Below are 5,520 nucleotides of genomic sequence, written 5' to 3'. Positions count from 1 at the left end.
CGATGTGGCGACGTCATCAGACTATATAGTGCGGTTAGACATATTTTTGTCGACATAACGATAATAAAAAAAAACCGAGTACTATAGTCTATAATATAGTCGACGACCGCATATTGTTTATTAAATATGTTACACAACCATCGTCGAGTACCTACGACGACGACGACGACGGCAACGACGACAAGGGTAGGGCTTCTCGTGTCAATATTCGATATTCCATGTACAACAGTATGTATAGTAGTGCACACGGTCGTATATTATATTATTATTGTGGAATAAGTCGTGAGGATAGTATCGACCGTCGTCGGTTGTTCGGCCGTCCGTTATATTATATTTTCTTTTGTACGCTTTCCACCTCCGCCCGCCCATTCGCACTCAATTATATATTATATGTATTGTACTTAATACTTAACGATTTTTATTTTTTCTAATTGGATTTCGCTTGCGACGCATAAGTAAATAATAACAACACTGTCGTCATTACCTATTTTTATTTTTTCGATACAATACTCCGCGAACGACCGTATAGGCACCTACGCGCATTACACTGCAACGCGGCAGCCACAATTCATGTCAATATACATAATTATTATTACATAGCCATATAGGTACCGTAAACGTATAGTGCGCCTCCGTAAACTAACCATATAATAATATATCGCCAACGGTCACACACCAAGTCGGAGTCATCGTCGGACAGCGTCGTCGTAGAGAATTTGTCGTGCTGCTGACTTACCTACTGGTCGAATTTATACTACGGCTGCAAGTAAACATAATATTATATTTCTAATAATGGATACATGTTATAATATGTATACTGTACACACAACGTTTAAAGAAAAAAATATAATATGGCAAAACTCTTCTTGGATCGGAATATTTTTTTTCACATCTGTGAACAATTAATATACCTAGTATATTATTATACATATATAAATGTTAACGCTCGAAGATTGTTATTTATTTTAGTAAATATATCATTACTGTTGTTTTTTGAAGTAAAATACAAATTTGATTTGAAACGCGTATTTAGTATAATATTGAGGAAGATATTTATAGCTTAACCGTATTTAGGTAAATACAATACTATAAAAATATTTTTTTAAGTATAAGAAAAAAACGTATACAATATAATATTATAGGTACAGCTAGGTAGTTATAAATTTTGAACACCAATATCAAAAAATTGATTTTAGATTAAGACAAAAACAAAAGTTATCATTCATTCTCTGTCAAACTTGGCTAAACTAAATAAATACCTACTTACTTAAGTTTTTGTTCTGATCAATTTAATATAATACTTGATGGCATATAATGTAAAAAAAATAAGCAAAACTCACGTGCTGATTAAAATTGTTTTTAAATATCTTCCGGGTAATTTATTCTGATAAAATGTTTTGAATTTATAAAAAATCCTAAGTAGGTAAGTAACCTTCTTTAGAATTGACGTTCATTGTAACGTATAATAGTGATTAACGATATAATAATTATTTGGTGTAATTACATAAGCGTTTATGAAATATCGATAATTACTTGAAGTATGATAATATCCAATATATCTGATATAATTCAACTAGAAACTTTCAGTTTATCTGTAATTAGTGATTACTAATTATCATTTACTAAAAATACCTTAAGTCGTAATTAACGAAAATAGGTTGGTACCTATATATAAACATTTCTGTATGAGGAATAGCTGATGGTAAGCTAAATACATGCGAGTGAGACCATTTGTCTTCGATTATAGGTACCTACTTGTTTAAGTACAAAATAAGACTTTCATCGGAAAATATAAATATTTTCTTAATTAGGGTAAGTACATTTGAAATTATAGAGGGGATATTAAATTAGTATTATGAAAAGGTCAAATCAAATAATAACTTAATTCATAAAAAAACTACCGTCATACTATACTATATTGAGTCATTTTAAACAAACCTTCGAGCTACATTGAACGAGAATGTTTTTTTTTATTTTCTTTGACAATATTTAGTAAATTAAGTGCACAAACAATTTCAAAAAACCCTTATTTAATCTCATTAACTGAATGGTTATGTATTATTTAACTATTTTATACTTATTTTTACTATTGATAAACTAATTAGTGAACTATATATATATTAATGTTTAATGCGCATTAGATAAAAAGAATAATCAAAGGTAATAATAATAGGTAGTCAAGTATTAAAATTTATTTCGAGTGCTTAAGAGGAGGGGATACCGGTCAGTAACAGAAGCTTCCAATATTTTACTTTATTTTGATAGTTAGTTGATTTTTTTTTTGTTTTTGTTTAAAATTGTTCTATAAGTGTCACTATTAGATCTCACCCAGTGATTTGGAAAAACAAAAAAGCAGGTAAGTGGATGTCACTCTGCTGTACAGTAGATTACAAATGGGTCATTGTATAATGGATTGTATTAAATTTGAATTCAATGATATAATATCATTGTATACGAAAAACGATTCTGAGCGGAGACGGTTTGTTAGTCTGGATATTTTATATTGTTATTATTTATTTTATCTTGTAAGTTGAATTAATATTATAACATTATAATTTTTTATTCGTTTCTATGGTGATTAATTTTAAGTCATATACCTACCACAATATTGTATCCACGCCATTCTACTGTATTCACTCAAAGTTAATGACTACAGCTAGTATGAAATAATACTATGCGATATGTTTTTGGCAAAAATAGGTTCAACCTACTAATATAAATATGCAATATAGGTATTATCCATACTCCATAAAAATATAATACTGTCAGACGGTCTACGCTCAGAATCGTTTTTCATCGTATCCAATAATTTATTATTAAATTCAAATTTAACTAATCCATTAAATTGACATACTCAATGACTATGAGGTACTTTTGACACCTATACTATAGAGTAGAGTAACGTCCTCTTTTTTGTTTTAATAATTTGTTTGGTTTTTCCAAATTAACGTGCATACAATGAAAAAATGTCATTGTAACTAATGACTATGGTTTTAAACATGTCTCTAACTATTTATTCATAATTTGTAAGCAATGTGTTTTTGGAGTGTAAAATTATTTGATGAATTTATATAGGGAAAGGGGGTATTATATAGCTGATTATGTTTCTGGTACACAACATATATTATAAAAATGTACCTAAAAAAATTAACGGAGTGGGGGAGCTAAACAAAATTCCAGGGGATATAACCTCTTAGACCCTCCTCATACTACGCCTATGTGAAAATTACTTCAAACTATTTACTGAATAGTAGAATTTGGAAAAAAAAACAAAGTAATTTTATAGCATTATTGTGTTCCAATAATTTCACTGGGTAATCAAATTTTACACGTTATATGCAATATGCTTATAGGTAACAAAGTAATACACATTTTTCTTACACAAAAATTTTTCGCACGGCTGTTCAATTTGTCCATAAGTTATTATTTTAAATTTTAATAACACACAAACATACAATCGCACACGCGCAGACGTAATATGTTTAACTAATTATTCTTTATACTATTTCTACTTAAAACATAAATTAAAAAAAAAACCACAAGAAATTCACTTACTCACTGATGTATAATAGGTAACTCGAATAAGAAATATGTTAAATATTAATTTATGATAAATCATTACATTCTAAATATAATTCTAAACATGCCCTTCAGCTTAAATATTTCTAAAAACATTGTAATATTTTATAATACGTATATTTGTATTGCTATAAGATATTTTTTGTTTTATTAATAAAATAAGTTTAACTCCTTTTGTCCAAAAATAAATCACATACTATAATAATCATCATATAGGTATAGAAATTTAATATTATAATATTATATCAGATAATATCACTACCTACTTCTTATAAATTTTAAATTTATGAGTCAATACTCATTACAGTATAAGATATAAATCAGTGGTGTAGCCAGGGAGGGCTGAGGGGGGCAGCAGCCCCCCCCCCCCCGAAATGTTAAGAAAATTTAAAAACTATTTTAATGGTCTATGATAGTTGCTCAAAAAGTCTTAAATTGTATTTAAAATTTTTAAAAATGTACTACCTATACAGTGGCGTGCCCAGGAGTTTTAAATGGGGAGGACACCATTTTTTTTTTTAAATAAACAAAAGAAAGCGGATAAGTGGAAGTCGCTCTGCTGTACAGTAGGCTATAATTGGATAACTGTAAATTTAAATTCAATGATATATATCATGTGTGCAAGAAACGGTTCTAAGCAGAGACGGTTTGGCAGCCTAGGATACTGTATAGTTATTATATTTATATTGTTGTTATTAATATATGTAGGTAAATTGTTGATTACTAAATCATTTTAGAAGCTAATGGTTTTACAATGGTTTTTATTTATTTTTTTGTCCTGGATACAAATTATCATATATATCACTGAATTCAAGTTTAATACAATCCATTATACATTGAGCCACTCGTAACCTACTATACAGCAGAGTGACATCCACTTACCCACATTTTAAATTTTAATTTTGATAAATTTTGTCGAAATTAAAACTTTAAATATTTATAAAAAAAATTGTGCATATGTATTTTTAATATTTTTCAACTGCTATTGTAAAAATATAATAGGGGCTGTAAATTATATTTTCATGCTTTTTGACCAAACAAATAAAAATGTATTGTTATATATTATATAAAAAAAAAATACAATATAAGAAAATCGCTACATGAGAAATCGAGTGAATATCCAATGATGATAAAATTTGAACTTCAAACGCTCATAAAAATTTAATTTGACTTTCCGGTAAACATTTTTTTTTGATAAAGGTAGATAGACTTATGAGGAATCTTGTATTAAATTATCAAATCTTAGATAGTTAGATTTAAAAATAAATTTTTTTATGAATTTCTAACTCAAAATAATTTGCACATTTTCGTGATTTTTTTGTAATTGGTCAAAATTCGAACTAAATGCTTATAAAAAAAATTGTGACTGTATTTATACATTTTTCAACTGCTATTGTAAGAATATATTAAGAGCCTCGTATTAAATTTCAAGCTTGTTGACTCAACGAATAAAATTAATAATTAATAAAAAATTAATGATTCTAAACAGCTGTAATAACTAATAAGTGGTTTTCTGTCGGAAAAAAAAGACAATATGGCCGGACTATATCCGAACACGCTATACTACGTGTGGCTGGCGGCAAAATCGCAACGCGGCGAAGGAGCACCGACGCCGCCGATCCAGGTCCGGACCAAACAATACGGTAAGTGAGTGGCGTGTCGCCGACGTAAACACGCGTCTCAGAGTCTTCTACTCGGCCGGCTATTATACGCGTATATCGTGTGGAAAGCATTCCAGGTAGGAGGAGACGCGACCGGCATCATAATAATAATAATTTAATATAGAGTGCACACCACGACGCACCGGAAGAAAGCGACACATGCACGAGTGTTTGTTTACCGATCGCGCCGAGCTGCTCCCCGGCTGAACACTGGGAGGACGTGTGTGAGGTGCGACGACGCACAATTAAATTACCCATATTTAATGAATAACATTGTATA

The 5,520-nt window shown here is 29.6% G+C and overlaps 1 protein-coding gene across 1 annotated transcript in view; it reads left to right on the top strand.

Annotated features, from left to right (window-relative positions):
• The first annotated feature begins 241 nt into the window (after positions 1 to 241).
• LOC100161117 (guanine nucleotide-binding protein subunit gamma-e) overlaps positions 242 to 5,520 on the top strand; it is a 20,232-nt gene continuing 14,953 nt past the window's right edge. Inside the window, exon 1 of the mRNA XM_001947801.4 lies at positions 242 to 766. The gene's annotated coding sequence lies outside the window, so the exon portion shown is untranslated. The remainder of the gene's footprint in view (positions 767 to 5,520) is intronic.

The sequence above is a fragment of the Acyrthosiphon pisum genome, chromosome A1 (assembly GCF_005508785.2).
Source record: "Acyrthosiphon pisum isolate AL4f chromosome A1, pea_aphid_22Mar2018_4r6ur, whole genome shotgun sequence".
In the NCBI taxonomy this organism is placed as follows: Eukaryota; Metazoa; Arthropoda; class Insecta; order Hemiptera; family Aphididae; genus Acyrthosiphon; species Acyrthosiphon pisum.
Note: the sequence above shows the minus strand (reverse complement) of the source record. Positions and strands in the feature narration are given on the sequence as shown.